The following is a 17,103-nucleotide window of genomic DNA, read 5'->3' on the forward strand; positions in this document are numbered from 1 at the left end:
GTACATAGCTCTCTAGAAGAGCATCTGTGTCAGAACTGAGAGTTGAGTGTAGAGTTCTCGGCTAACCAAATAAAGACAACAAACCTCAGCTGTCATCGTGTTATTTAAAATCAATTTATGCACATTGAGCTGTGTAAAATGATTATTTATATGAATTAAATCTGGTTCCCTTTCATGTGGCCTGCACAGTGTGTTTACTGGTAGTTTTAGATAAGCAATCAAATGCCAGAGATTAAAAAAAAAATAAAATGCCAAAACCAAATTAATATATACAGATAATATTTCCAGTATCTTCATACACAGATTACTATGTAGTGGTGTAATCCTTTTATTGGGTAGAGCTCGGGGGTTGAAAATGAGGCTCCAAGGGAGGCACATTATAATTGGAGTCATAGACTGGTAGAGTTAGATACCTCTACCTTAGCTGAGACCTATTCCTGATAACGACTCCCCTTGATAACACCCTTGATAAGCAGTTGAAGAGGCACAAGAGGAATTTTAATATCAAAATATCTTTAATACTGCCTGTGAACTAATACTGCCTGTTAATAAGACAACTTATTTAAGCTGCTTTTCTTTTCCCATTTCATTTCAGCCATCACTGGTTGAGCTGTATTACATATCAGGTGATAATCAAGCTGTGTATCCTACCCCCCAAAAAAATAAATAAAATAAGGGAGATTCTTTTAGATAATCTCTACTATTGGGAGAAAAGAGTGAAAAGAGAGGAACACAAGGCAATATTTGATTGCAATATTCAAAATGCCATCAATGCATTGTCTTAAGGGTGCTGGGAAAATTAAGATGAGTTCTAGTTAACCAAATTAGAGACACATGTTAGAAAAATCTGTGGATAAGGTGTCATAAGAGCTAAGTCCTAAAGGGAGAACTGTTGGTTAGCAGGGGAAGAAAGATGGCGTGTGTATGTCTATTATATGGGGAAGAGGAAAGAGTCTGGGCCACAGCATGTAACTATGGCTTGGCACGATGTGCTTTTGAAGCATTGTTACTACAGATGTGCAAGGTACACAGGAGGAGACAAAGCCAGAGGAGTGGGGTATCAAGCATCCAGACCATCATGCACATGTTAAAAAATTTAGAGTTTTAGATAAATACGAAATTTAGAAAGGTTTCAAGTAAATGAGTGACATCAAGTCTACGTTTTAGATAAACGGAACTGTTGGCAGTGTGGAGGATGAATTTGAAGGGCGGGAAGACAAGATTGTAGGCCAAAGGAAACAGAAGGTCTCTATTGGAAGAGTGAATCCAGAAATAAATTGTTACCCAGATTTAACACATAATCACTAAATAAAATTGGTCAGTACAACTTGTGATTAGGTATAGGAGTACAGCTGAGAAACTATCTGAAAAAGACTCAAGATTACCCACCAGGTGTCTGAACTGTGGGTGGATCTAGAAATTGACATGTGGAATTTAGGAAGGAAAATGATTTGGGAAAGAATATGATGAGTTATATTTTAAACAGTTTGACTTAAAGAAAAGAAAGCCTGAAACATCGTAGTGGAGAGATACAAAAGTTGAATGGATTAACATGTTTAATGTTCTCAAGAGAGATCATGGTTAATGCCATGAATTTTGAGGTCACAAAAGCATATATGTATGAGTCTGTCAGAAAAGCATGGTGAACTCTTAGTCATTTAGTATGAGGAGATTCATTTGGTGAGGAGAAAAGTTGAGTTTGTCAGTACTTATGAGACCACAGAGATAAAATAATCAGTTATTTAGAAAAAATTACTGTAGTTTGGCATTATAGAATTATAAAAATTATTGGAGTTTAAAAATTACCAGAATTTTAACAGAATTAAAAAAGAATTACAGAGATTATAAATTATTGGCGTTTGATATTATGGAGTCATAGAACATTTTGTACAACAGGGAGGGATCTGTAGTATTAAAGATAGAAGAGAATTTTTTTTTTAAATAAGACTGAAAATACTTGTTACATAGAAGAGTCCATAATGAATAGATTAGAAGTAGTTTCAGTGGAGGCAGAAGTGAGATTACAGTGGGTTGAGAGGGGATTGGCATGATAAAGAGGTACCAGAAGAGCAAATCACATCATCAAATATTTGGCAAACGAAGGTTGCCTGATGTGATATCAGTAATGCAAAGAAAATGTACTCCATTTGTAAATAACCTCATTTTTCTGCTGCCAATAATCAAAAAATTCATAATTAGAGTTCTATTATTTATCACAAGAGTTTTTCCTTAGGATGAGAACTTTTCCCACTAAGAGAAAGAAACACAATGACTCCTATACAACATAATCTCCACTGCCACAGTGTATGCTGTGTTTTACCCTTTTGAGACAGTCAATTTTAATCGTGTGTGTGTGTGTGTGTGTGTGTGTGTGTGTGTGTGTATTTGATACTTGGGATTAACTCCAGGTTTGCTTTACCTCTGAACAATATCCCCAACCCTTTTCAAAATTTTATTTGAGACAAGGTCTATATTGCTGAGGCTGGGCTTGAACCTGTGATCCTCCTTCCTGAGCCTCCTGAGCGACTACTGGATATACAGGCAGGTGGCATTACGTGCAGCTGATTTTGATATTTCTAATAGAGGGGACTTAAAAAGGTTTATTGGATCTTGACTTGGTCTTTCAGAACCACTTTGAATCATCCTTGAAATCAGAGAATATGGGAGCAAAACTGCATTTGCTGAATTTTTATTAAATTATGTATGTAAAATCTAGTAAGTATAGCTGTTGTATCCCCATTGGTTGACACAAAGACATGTGTTTACTTTCTTACAAGTTCTTTTCTTACTTTTGCTTCAGTATATATTCTTGGTAGCTCAGACTGATTCCAGAGTAATAGATTTTCTTTTTATTTCCTCTGCCTCTTTAAAAAATTCTAGGTGTATATAAGGGTGTAATGTGATAGCTGGAAAAAAAAGTCCACAATTTATCCCGCATTTTGTTCCATATCCAGAGTGGATCTCATCTTCCCTACTTTACTTTTATTTTTGTGTAATTCTATTGCTGCAGGTCACTTACCACAATCCTTCCTAAACCTTAACTTTATTCTTAATATCATCTGTTTTAGTTGGAGTGGTCCATTATTATGGTTACTTAATATTGCTTGTACTTATCTAAATTTATTTTTTTAAAGATTTCTTTAAAAGGGCTTTTTATAAATGGAAACTTAATAATAAAACTTGTCAACCTTTCATTTTCTGGTATATATTTATTTATTTATTTGGTCTGCTTAAAAACCCCTCCCCATCTTCTCTTGGTTAATATTGACTTCTAAACAATATTTAAGGTTTAAAGGGGAAGAGATTGTCTACAAAGGAAAATGTGATAACTTTTGTGGAAGGTGGGAGTCTGGGGGATAGCTACCGGGTTGTTCTTTGACTCCATTGTCAGTATTTTATGCAAAAACTCATCATTCAACCTCAAGAAAAGGATGAATCTATGTGATATTATACCTCAAGAAACCTGAAATTGAAAAATACCTCTTGAATTCAGAAAAAAAATTAATTTGGATATTAAAAATATGTGTAGGATATTGATATGGAAATTGCCCTACCAAATATTAAACACATTATAAAACTTCTATGAAAGCCTTATAGATGTGCTGCATGAATTTATAGAAAGAACAATGTCTAGAAAGACATAGGACTATCTGAATGCATAAATGCATACAAATGCGTAAAAAATGTCTTCAAAATTTAAAATAAAGATAAATCCGGCAGTATCGGTTTCCATCTTCTAGAATCTCAGCTCTGCAGTTATCCATCATGTGATGGGAGAAAAGGATCCAAATCACTGACCCTCATTTTTCTCATCTGTTAAATATCAATAATTCTTATTTCACAGGGAATATGTAAAGATCAAATTATATAGTACACATAAGACAGAACTTCTTAATCTGTTACCTAACAAGTTTCTCGAGGCACAAAGATTTTAAGGGTTTAGGATTTGATGAGAAAATTACATCTTCATTCTGATCAACCTGGAACTGAAAAGTATTATATGCTCGGATCATAAATATAGGCAGACAATCACAGCACTACTAGTAAGAGCTGTTTTGATACCATGTTCCTTTTTTTTTTTTTTTTGCAAATATCTTGAAACCTTGTTTATGTCCATCATTATCTAAAACAATGATTTTATTGGCTCCACTATCAGAACACATATTGCTGAATGTATTGGCTAGATATCAGGCAATTCTGTATCTGGTAGCAGCAGTTCCCTTACCAAGGGATGAAATTGCATGGTCCTCTGTCAGTGAGCCAGACACATATTTGCAGTTTTCTGTGTGTATGTTGATCAACACAGTGATAAGTGACCAGTCACTTTTACTGCTTGTTCCAGTTTTGCATGATTAAGCATTTCAAATGAGGAATTTCCACTCCTTTGAGATGATGTTTCATTTTTTAGATATGGGTATTAATAGAAATTCAAATGTCAACTTGGACCCTGAGGCCTTTGAATCTGAGATTCCTCTTCATCACAACACTCCTCATTTCTTCTCTTCCTTTTCAATGTGGTTAGTATGCATTTCTTACTTTTGCATTTAATTTGTGTAGTACTTCTAAGTATTTCTAGATGAATGGGCTGAAGGATTGACATATTCTGTGGTATTGTCAGATCCAGGAGTGCTTTCACTCCTTTAGGACCCATACAAATTCTTTTAATATGTGTCAGGTTTTGGGGATTTTCATTGATGCAACTTTATGGATTCCCTGTCTTTCTTAGCTCTGATTCTTTTGAAATAATTCCCTTTCCATTGTCCCCTTCTGGTCAAGAGTTAGTTATTGACTACTTGCCCCTTTATTTAGAAAGATAAATTCAGCATGCAATTATATCATATACTGTTATTTCTATAAATCTTTTCTCCATCAAATGGAAACTTCTAGAATTGTTACTCTTAAATTATAAATTTCTTTCCAAGGAAGTATTCTTTGCCTAGATGGCTCTTAATGAATCTGATTCTCTACATTACAAACCTAGGATCTGGAATATTCATACACTTCATAACCTTAGCAGGTACCCACTCATCCTTACCCCAATTACCTGACAGATCCTGACAAAGCAAAATTTCAATTTTCTGAAGTACCTTTGATTTTTTTTTTTGTCTTGTGGAAACAGACTGTTATTGTGAGAATGTTCTGAGTCATCCCTAATTCATGGATCATGAGAAGATAATTTTTCTTTTCATTTTAAGCATTTTCCTGAAAAATTATGCTCTCTTGCTTCTGCTCTTCTTTGCTGTTTTCATCTAAAATTTTCCAATCTGTGAATTACATCCTGAGAATATCGTAAATATGTAAATAGGTTTATAGACTATCTCAGCATTTTCAGTTGTCAGGAATGAAATACCACTGACAGATTTAGCACCCCACACAGGCAAAAGCATCCGTTAGTACCAAGGAAGGATTTTACCATATGGCACCCTGCTGGGTGGTGGAATACAAAAGGTCTTCTGAAGTACTTATCATAATTCATATACCATGAAAAGCTGACTAATGTTTTGTTCCCTTTTTAATGAGAGATCTACTCACCACTGTGTCATTCTCTAGGCCTGGATCTCCCAAAATAAGTGTAAACTTCTTAACAAGTACCATCACATATCTTTTCCTCGTTCCAAAAAGAAAAGAAAATTGGAGTCCTGAGCCAATTAAAGGCATATCATGAGGAGAACTGAAAGAAATGTTTGAGATGGATAGAGATTGCACCAGAGTGTTAACAGCCACAAAAAAAGACAAAAGGTAAAGAGCAAAAAGGTCACTGAACAAATATTTTAATAATGCTTTATTTGAAATTCCATCAGTTACACATTATTACCTTTACCATGCTGCAGAAACTCAGGAGGGATAACGTGAACAGTATTATTTATAATAAAACAAACCTTAGCACCTCCAGGGCACACATCAGCTACTAAGCATTTTGCCACATACTGCCTTATTTTCTAACTTTAAAACATTGCTTTTCTTCAACAAAAGAAAACTATTTGCAGAATCAAACTAATATTAATGTAACCAAGAGGTTTTCTCATTGTCAGTTTGGTAGAATGAACTTCCTGACCATAGTATTAATATTTATTCTGTGCCTTCTGTGCAGAGACTATATTAAGTGATTTACATGATTTTGCTCACCTCGGTCCTTCCAAACAAACTCTGAGGTAAATGCCACTAATTTCTCTGCTTAAGAGAAGAGAAACAACATGCAGATATGAAATAACTAGATAGATACTGTCCATGTGGTAAGTGTGCCTCTGGGATTTAAATATAGGTGACCTTCTCCTAACTGTTGCTATGTGGCCTCTATATCTTATCAGTATTTAATTGAATCTTTGGTGGAAAAGAATGGGGCAGTGACACACTGAAAATGTGTCACAAAACAACATTGTAATGTAGACTCTATTAGTAAACACGAGATCATATGTATTATTAAAACATTCTGCTCTGATTAAGGCTAGATAACATCTCATTATGAAGAGTGCAGTTGTGGCTTGGTTCTAAGACCCCAGGTGGTACCAAAATCCAGGGATGCTAAAATTCCATATGCAAAATGGAGGAGGAGGTAAACATAACCTATGCACCTCATGCATTTACATCATTTCTGAATTACCTTGCTACCTAATGCAGCAAATGCTATGCAATAGCTGTTGTTCTGTATTGTTTATGTAATCATCCCAAGGAAAAAGAAGTCTGTACATATTCAGTACTACCATAGTTTGAGTATGGTTTGCCTACACCAAAATTCACATTGTGATTTGGTTCCCAGCGTGTTGACAGTTGGTGGGGCCTGTAAGAAGCATATTGGTTCAGGAAGGATCTATCCTCACAAAGGGATTAATGTAGTTATCAGGAGAGTGGGGTGTTCCAAACTGAGTCAGCTTACTCTCTTAACTCCCTGCTAGCACACATGCTATTTTTCACAGATATCTATTTCCTGTCCATCTTTCTGCAATGAGGTCCTTTCTTGCTGGAACCTGACTTATTATGGTCACTCAATCTTGGACCTTCCAGCTTTCCTAAACTGTGAGCCAGAATAAAACTCTTGTCTTTATATCCAGCCACTGGTATTTTCTTATAGCAACACAAAATGAAAGAAGACAATTAAAATTTCAATATTTTTTCAGTATGTTCAAGCTGAGTTTGATTGATTTCGTGAATATGGAATCTATGAATGCAGAGAGCCTATTTATTCAATTGTGCAGTATAAGGTCAGGGTATTAGGATTATTTTCTGTCACAAACTGACTATGGGATTCTGTGTAGATTATTTAGCCTCTCCCTCTCTTTATCTGTAAAATAGTATGTATATAACATGCATAAATTGTTTGAAATCCAAAGAGCTTTATCATTCTTCTAATGTAACCAGTTTTTAGAACACTGTAGCCTCATGTGAGCTGATCACTGCATGGATTCAGCATGGGAATCTACGTAATGTGGGAAAAAACCTACTTATAGCTTCATCTTATGTAACTCAGCACATCCTAAAGGGACCTTGTATACATGGATGCTTTCATTACTTTCCTCTGGTAGATCAAATTGCTCACAGCAATTCATGGGGTGAAGAGGAGGGTGGGTGGAAATAGATAGAAGGGAATGGTTCTTTCCATTTTAAAGTGGAAATTCTGTATCCTGAGATTGAATAAAGACTGGGAAGTTTTAGCCATACTGTATATTTTCAATGTCTTTGTCACTGAGAAATACAGATAATTGTGTATAAAACTAGATAACATGATGTTCCTAATGGGAAACTTGTGTTCATATAAATTTGCAATCCTCTGAGACTCTCTGTCAGATCTTTTCTGTGTCATTAGGCTTCCATGGCTATTAGGTATGAGTTAATGTCTTCACAGTTTTATGCTGTCAAGTTTCTATTTCTTTCATTGTTGTTCAGTGTGTGTATAGGTTGTGAATGGGGGAACAAACCCCCAAACTAAGACATAGAATCATCATATAAAACCTTGATGACTGCAGAGAAGAGTGTGGAAAAATATCTGGAAATACGAATTCTAGCTTTGAATTGCCTTTACACAGAATTTGATAATTTTCAAAAAGCATGATGTATACTGGGTATAGTAAAACTAAAAACTAAAAGGGGACATGCTTTCATTCCAGTGAGAATTCTGACAACCCTCCATATTAATTCATATGTGCAGAATAGGACCACTTATTACCTCTCTGCCTTTAACATCGTCTGACTTGGAAAACTGAACCCAAAGAAGAACCAAGGACAGCCTAGTAGAGTGTAAATCCCCTCCTTAAAACTATGATGACTAACCTCATTATACTATATGTGGCAACAATAACTCATAGAAACAGAGTCCAGTGGTGGTTACCATAGGCAGGGGTGGGCTTGGGAAGTTGGTAAGATGGCTAAAGAATATAAAATTTCAGGTATATAGGAGAGCAGGTTCAAAAAATCTATTGTAGGATATGGCACTATAGTTAATCATAATGCATTCTATTCTTGAAGAGTGATAGCAGAGAAGATTTTTAGGGGTCTCATCACAAAAAAATGATTAATATGTGAGGTAATACATATACCTATTACTTCAATTGATTCATTTTGCAATATATACATATTTTAAAATATCTTGATGTGTAAAATAAGGGTATATGATTATTTGAATATTAAAAATTAATTAGCTCATTAAAAATAACTGTGATGGCATTCCAAGTTGATCAGAAGAAAGTGTCAGAGCCCTTTTCATCCCCAGAGACAAGGCACTGCTTTGTAGACTTCACTACCTACACTTCTCCTTTGCCTCTTCTCCAACCACAGTGGCCTCCCGATCTTCTCTAATGTTCAGCTCATTCCTTCCTCAGGGACTTGATAATTCTGTTCCATCTTCCAGGAACACTTCTCTATCAGATGCCTGCAATGGAATATGCTATTCTCCAATTCAGAACTGAGGCATCTCCCCTTCACTGGATATGCCTTTCTCATCTCATTTTTAAAAATATTCTCACGGGGCTGGGGATGTGGCTCAAGCGGTAGCGCGCTCGCCTGGCATGCGTGCGGCCCGGGTTCGATCCTCAGCACCACATACCAACAAAGATGTTGTGTCCGCCGAGAACTAAAAAATAAATATTAAAAATTCTCTCTCTCTCTCTCTCTCTCTCTCTCTCTCTCTCTCTCTCCTCTCTCACTCTCTCTTTAAAAAAATAAATAAAAAATAAAAATATTCTCACTATTTTTATATATATATATATATATATATATTCTCAAAAAAATTTTAAGCAACTTGAATTTATAGTATGAAATTTGTGATTGGTACATTATATTATCTATATTAAATGACACAGCACTAATTTTGTACTCTTTATGACCAGTAAATTCGGTGGGAGAAAACTGATGCATTTTTTTATATTAAACGAGGCACTAATTAAATTTAAACAGAGGTGAAAATATTTTCTAGAGAAAATAGTCATTATCTCTAGGTTGTCAGATTATGAGTGACTTTTGTTTTCCCACTTTAATTCTTTCAGAATTGTAAAGGTTCATATTAGAATACACATCTATTGTGCTTACTTTTGTTATATTAACAATTTATTAGTTTGCATTTTAACCAATAAAATGTTAATTTTTATAGAAGTCAAATTTTACTAAATATTTATATAAAAATAATGATGTCTGCCCCTCTGTTAAGTGGTAAATCAGTAGTAATGGCATTTGGTTATTTATCTCCATTGTACAAAACAACATGCATATGCTGATAATCCTCCATGCAGTCCTTTTAATTGTGTCTCGTGATTTTCAATTATGGAAGACCAAGGTTCTACTTTTATACCACCCTTCCCAACTCCCACCCATATCCTAAGAAGTTCTACCTAAATTTCTATTACATTAATGTGAGTCTTTATATGATAGCATGAATATTATCCATTATTCAGTGATGTTGGATTACATATATATTTTTGTTATTTCTGTCATTTGTTGTCCTTGCAATTAAATTTTGCCTCCATTAGAGATTTAATTATTTCCACTTTTTCCTGGAGACCCTCTTCCTGGGACATCTGCTTGCTAAGGTAGCTCTGTCTAGCTGTGTAACTAGAATCACTGTCTTCAGAGATTTTTTTGTTTGTTGTTTTTGTTTCATTGATATTTTTCATTTGCTTTGCTTTGCTTGAAGTTGTGGTCTTTGTCTTCTCTTTCTCCTTCTCCTCCTCCTTCTCCTCCTCCTCCTCCTCCTCCTTGCTAACTCTTATTTTCAGTTTATTCTTTTTTTCTTTAAACAACATCTTTCAATAGCTCTGTCAAAATGGGCAATACTTTTATCAAAACATTATATCTCTAGTCGTGAATTTTATTTTCCCCATCCAATTAATAAAAAAATAAGCTAAGTGCAAAATTCTAAAGTGAAAGACATGTCCTTGTAGAATTCTGAGGACATTATTCCATGGTTGTCTATGATCAAGAAGTTCTGTGATAAAGAGATTTCCTTTGCTTTCACAGAAGCTTCTTTTATTCTAATGATTTTTTATGTTTAATATGCTGAAAATCAAATGGTCAGATCTGATGTCAGATTTCATTATTTTATTATATGAATTACTCTGTCTGCCCTCTGTGTTTGGAGACACATGCCCATCATTAATAGGTAATACTACAGTATTATTTCTTTGATTGCTTTTTTTCACCTATTTTTAATTAGTCACATTTTCTGACATTTCTATTACTTAAAAATTGAAAATCTTGTGTAGCTTTTAAAATTTTTTAAAGCTCTTATCTCTGACTTTTAACATCCACCATTTCATGATTTCTGTGCACTTTTCTTGACCTCATTTTCTATCCTCTTTATTTTTTTTAATTTCAGTTTTGTATTTTTAATTTCTAACACATATTTTATATAGTCTAATTTCCTTTCTTCTTGATATTATGATTATTCATGTGTAATATTTTACTTTTCCTTGTTTACATATCCTGACAAGGCTGTGAATGAGCTATCGTCAACTTTTGGTCAAGTTCAGTCCTTGCCATATTAAAAGGCACCTCCTCAGTTATTTTTTATAGCAATTTAAATTTGAATTTCAAGTTTATTGTTTTTTAAAATGTGTTTATTATCTCTGTACATTTACTACAATGTTTTATAACAGCAACTCTCTACTGCCTATAACTGTGTACCATTAGCCATGTATAATACTTGGTACCCAAGTAAGTATTGGTTAGAGTTGATGAGAAGGACATTAAAATGATGCAGAATAGGAAAGAATATATTAGGTGAAGTAATAAGTAAATAAAACAATGCTATACTGTTACAATTTGAGTATAATAAATTAGTGAATGTAGGGGACATTTTATTAAAATTATTCAAAATAATAAAGAACATATTAGGTGAAATAATAAAGAAATAAAATTAATGCTACATTATTAGAAATTTAGCATACTCAATTAGCAAATAAAGGAATACTTACACCAGTAAAAATGTGTGCCAGAGGAAAACCTATGTTATCATGATATTTTATTGACCTTGATTAAGAAAACCTAATAACCAGAGAATGTTAAAAAATTAGAAAGACAAGGGTGCTTCAATTCTTAACAATGGAGAAGAAGAGAAAGCAAAAACTCAGCTGGAGTTTGATCAGATCAAGCAGAGGTTGTAGGTGAGTCAGAATCAAAGTGAACCATGCTGGTTCAATTCAGAGTTAGTCTGACTATAAGACCCCCATCTTAATCATAATGGTATTTGTCTGAAAAATTCTTTTATTCAAATGAAGTGAGTGGTGAAAGTATGTAGTACTAAGGAATCATGTTAGCTTCAGCTTGGAAAAAACATTTTGGGAAGAAGTATGAAGCTTTGTGAGGAGTATGAGGAAATGACCTTGATTATCAAGAAAAGATACTGCACTGAGCTCACAATCTGGGGGCTTTCAGGATCCTTAAACTTGTAACTCCAGCAGATGATCTTGTGATCAGTGTGAAGAAATTATCTGCTTTACCTCTTTTTTATTCCATTTACTTCTTCACAGATGGAAACGTTTGGACTAAACTAAGAGAGTGTAACTCCTTGGCTCATTCTTCTCATGGTTTTGTGAATTAGTTTAGACTATAAGCAGTAGTAGGAGCTAGCAATTTTCTTAGTTCCTAGCTGCCTCAGTAGAGAGTAAGTCCTGCATGAGGAGTTAGAGAGAAGAGAGAAACTAAAATGAGTTCATAAAGATATCACATTATGCATGTGTCCAGCAGGAAGTGAGGTGGCCCTGTGAAGGCCGTTTCAGTTCTGGGTACATTAGTTCCGTGAGAACTGCAGCGTTTGTGATGTACTCTCTAGGGTTTTGGTAGAAAGTATCATGAGGGACAATGAAGTAGAATGGGTCACTACAGTCTGAACCTGAACCAAATGGGTAGTAGGTGAAGTGGTGGCATTACTACATTCTGGTTTATAACCAGAGATTGAAACAGAGTGAAAGACCCATTGATCAATTTTGATGTAATAAAATTTTAATGTAAAATTAAGAATACTGATATCATTTTGACACAGGGGCAACCTAGGTTCCAGGGTTTTCCATTCTGAGAAATTTTATTACCAGGAAAATTCTGAATAGAGTGTAGGATTGAAACGTTACATGGAGGATAGAAGTAAAATTCTCAAGATAAACTTCTGACAGGCAGGGAAACTATAAGGAATCTTGCAGTAGAAAAATCAATCAAGAGACAGGTCTAAATCATTAATCAGAATTAAAGCTAAAAATAAATGATTACTTAGACACTTTGAAAAAAAATTATCACCACTGGTGACCTTTTAAGGTTAAAGTTGTTTCAAATGAAAGTATTTAGGAAGTAATATAAGTTCCATCTTCTCTGAGGGTCACTGGCATACACATAGGATAAAAGCATTCATTCTGACAGTTACTTTATTCTGACTCATTTGTTTTATTAACCATTTATCTCTTGGGGGTATTGTTTAAATATTTAATGCTTCTTCAGATTTATTATGCAGCATACCAAAGACTGCTAGGTTCCTGATGGAATGACAGTATCTTATCACTTTAATGGCCTGAAAGTTTGTATTCACATCCTGGAATTTACCCTGCTCTTTTGCAAACTATCTCATCTTTTGCTTTACTCCTCTTAATAGGAATAAAAAAACATCTGTACACTGTAAGTCATGAATCCTTCCTTTCCTTCTTGACAACTATTATCTACTCTCTTAAAGAAAAGTAGCCTGCTAAACTCATTTCTTCTAGCCTTTGTTTAAAGCTCCATCCCATTATTGTCAGAGCTTTTTCAAAGTCTACTTCAAATTGGGGTCCAATATCAGATGTAATAAACAGTCTTTAGAAGACCTGGTGAATGTTAACCATTTAGACGTTATGTTTCTCTTATTTCTAAGCAGATACTAATTTGCTTTTGTTTCTTTTTAATATGAGCTCCTTTTCTATTTCCAAATATCCCCCAAATATCTCAGAAAATAAAATCTCCTCCCTCAAATTTAATTGATTTTGAAATTACCTTTATCCATTCTGTCTGAAAGATGAAAGGTTGAGAACCTGAGGAACAATGTATCCTAATGTATTGCTCTTTTTAAACTCATCAGTATACTCTTAAATGTACTACACGTTTCAAATTAAAAAAGAAAAAAAAGCACTATATTCCTGTTCAATTGAAATATTTGTAAAAAGGTAAGGGATTCTCTCTATGGAAAAAGATGCCAAATTGCATGGACTTGAAAGTATCTGGATTCCAGAAGGTTGTATAAAACCACAGTCTACTCTGGGACACGCTCAGCACTATCCCTGAGAAGTCTACAACCTGACCTTCCGACTTGATGTGAGGCCTTTGTGTCCTTGTCAACTGCTCCTTTTTCCAATCTCCTGCTTTCAGCACAAGTTACAACTGTTTCCCAATCCTAGGGTTTCAGCATTTGCTCTACCACCAAACCTTAGAATTTTTTGCTCATGCTTTTGAGACTTTTTATTCCTAGTATAAAAATGTTGCAATATTTGCTTATTTTTCATTGCTTCACATGAACTATTTATATGTTTTTATTGAAAAAAAATCTCAAACTAGGTTGAGAGATTGTGATTAAAATTATGGGTCTGAAACTTACCAGTACTGGCAAGTTTTTTAATATTGCTGAATTTCTGTTCCTTCATTTGTAAGAGGAAGAAAAACAATACTCATCCAATTATATTGTTGTGAGTAGAAAGTTAAATCATGTGTATAAAGGATAAAGGACAGTGCCAACGATGCTAAGTCTAAAAGTCCAGGTCAGCTTCTCCTCTCTCTGCTGGTTTCCTTTCCTTAACTAAAGCAATTTGACTATGTCAGCAGCTACTACAATGTAACATGTAACAGAATATGGCTGATGCAGACTCGATTTTTGTTGTTGTCATTGCTTTAAGTAATCTGAAGCTGTTTAAAATTCTGTAAGGTGAGTTTACTTGTAAAGGAGCACTCCTAAATTCAGTTACTCCGATCGTGTTTGGTGATCTTTTTTTTGTAGTTCCCTCAAAAGTCTCGAATTGATGTTATTTTCTCAGCAATAGCATCAGCTAGTAAAAGAAAACAGTTACAAGGAAATTACGATGTCCAGAGATACATAAATGAAAATGTGTGTGTGTGTGTGTGTGCGTGTGTGTACACTTAAAAATAAATAAAGAACAAATCTCCAGTAGAAATAGTGGTAAGTACTAGGCACATAGTAATCTAATAAGGAATGTTTTTATGCTTCCTCACTTTTGCAAAATATTAAATCTGTTTCACAATGGATTGTCAAGAGGCTGCCAACACATACAGGGCAAAATCTATGGGGTAGGGACATGTATATGTGCATAACAGATTGAAGGAAATAATGATGACAGAAACAACTCCTGCCTCCTATCTACTGCCGCAGAGACATTTTAATAGAGGTGAAAGAAATACTTTTCTTTTTTAAAGCCATTTTAGGAAATGGTTATAGACCTCCAGGGCAGAGCAGGGAGGCAGATCAGAAAATATTTATGCAGAGGAGGGATGCCTATAAATGCTATAGAACATTGATCATAAGGGATTGCAGAATTACCCTGACACCAGTTCAAATTGGAGGAGGACAATAGCCACCAACAGTGTGTATTTTCAAGACAGCACAAGTTAGTGGCTGATATGCAACTGTTGGAACAGAAAATGGAATGATTGTCCTGAGAATATTGGTAGTAATATGCAAACTTCACTTTAAATAATAATGATCATTTAAGAAGCCTTAAGAGTCATAACTCAATTCTCATCCTTGCCTAAGTCACTCTCTGGTAGTAGGTCAGTACTCAGAGATGCTCATTCCCTGTTGGAGGATAAGAGGACACTGAAGCAATAATATGCTATGTTCTCCTCCAGTGGGATAAAAACACATTCAGATAAAAACCGAATTGTGTTTTTACCCCACTGGAGGAGAACATAGCATATTATAAATGCTACCACAAAGGAATTCAGCACAGGGAGATTAACAGTCCCATTGAACAAATGAATATGTTTTATTCAACTCAGATTTATAGCCACAAGGTCAGACCAGCAAAAGAGTAAAATCTGACTTCATTACCATTGTAATCCTTTGTGCCATGCTAGGATCCACACCTGATTAACTTAGGACAGCAGCTCTACATCTCTTCCTCTCCTATTATCCCAACTTTGACCTAGCCAAACACATAAAATGGGAGCTGACAAAATAAACGAAGTTACATTAAGGATTTAATTATATGGCTGTTTAAGTTGTCCCTTTTTCCAAAAAGGAAATTTTAGGCATTAGGAACAGACTCCTAGGAATACACACCAGAAGGTCTTCCTGAATCACTCTGCCCAAATACCTACTTAAAACCTCCTTAAGTGGTTGCAAATTTGAGTAACTTGTCACAGCAACAATCTACTAAGGGAATTTCTAATTTGAGTTTGACTACATGACCTTAAAGGAAGGGAAACTTTGACACTGAACAGAAAACAAACTTCAGATAGCCGTCCTTCAAAGTGCCCCAGTAAAACAGTTACTACACTTAGACAAATAGAAGTTGGTTAAATACTGTGATCATATCCACACATTTTATCATTAATTGGGAAGGAGGGGAATAGAATTAACTCTTGATAAAGTTAATGTGATTTGATTAATAGGTCTGCCTTCCACTTTGGTAAATAATATGGTAACTGTTGATCATAGGTGTGTGGATACATTTTATTCCTGAATTCTTTCTTCCATTATACCAGAACCTGTTTATAGGCTACTGTGTAGTTCAGAACCACTATCAGACATTGACAACAATAGATCACAAATTCTTTAAGTAAGAAACGACGCTTTGAAGTTATGCAGTACTTTAAAAAGTCTCAATGTAAACAAATGTAATACATGTAAATCTCTCTCTCTCTCTCTCTCTCTCTCTCTCTCTCTCTCTCTCTCTCTCACACACACACACACACACACACACAGGATGGTCACTGTGCAATAACTTACTGTTTTACTTAACCATTGCTGCATGAGAAATTAGTTTAAAACCTCATAGATTAATCAACTATCATTTGTTACTGTATGAGTCTGAAATTTGGGCAGGACATAGTGGAAAATATTGCCCTTTGCTCCATGTCACTGGACAATCTGCTTTCAAGAGACCTCACAGGCACTGCTGGCAAATTGGCACTCTCTGATAGCCAGGAGCTCAGCTGAGGCTATGAATCAGGATCACAGTTTAAATTCCTGTATTTCTGTGAACTACCCAAATTATTCATGGCAGGATGACCTTGTGCCAATTGTGAGCTTCCCTGGAAACTTGGGAAGTGGTTGCTTCCAATTTATTTAGGCATAAGTTTATAATTTGTCACCACATTTCCTTCTGCTTGGTCAAGAAGTCAAAGAGCACAGGTTCAAGAAGAAACATGCAATCTACCTCTTAATGGGAAGAATTTTAAGAATTCAGGGGTCATAGCTCTTTAAAAAAACTCTCCTCGTAAGTATACTGCTTGATTTAAAATATTTGATAGATATGAATTTGTGCAGTGGGCTTGAATCCAGGGCTACAAACATGCTAAGTGTCATCTACTCTAACACTGAGCTAAACACCCAGCCCCCAAATTTGTTTCTCATACAGCTTTTCAGAAACTGTTTATTGTATAACACTTAGTATGACTCTTTTGAAAATATTTACATTATTGTTCACTTGT

The sequence above is a fragment of the Urocitellus parryii genome, chromosome 6, assembly GCF_045843805.1.
Source record: "Urocitellus parryii isolate mUroPar1 chromosome 6, mUroPar1.hap1, whole genome shotgun sequence".
NCBI lineage: Eukaryota > Metazoa > Chordata > Mammalia > Rodentia > Sciuridae > Urocitellus > Urocitellus parryii.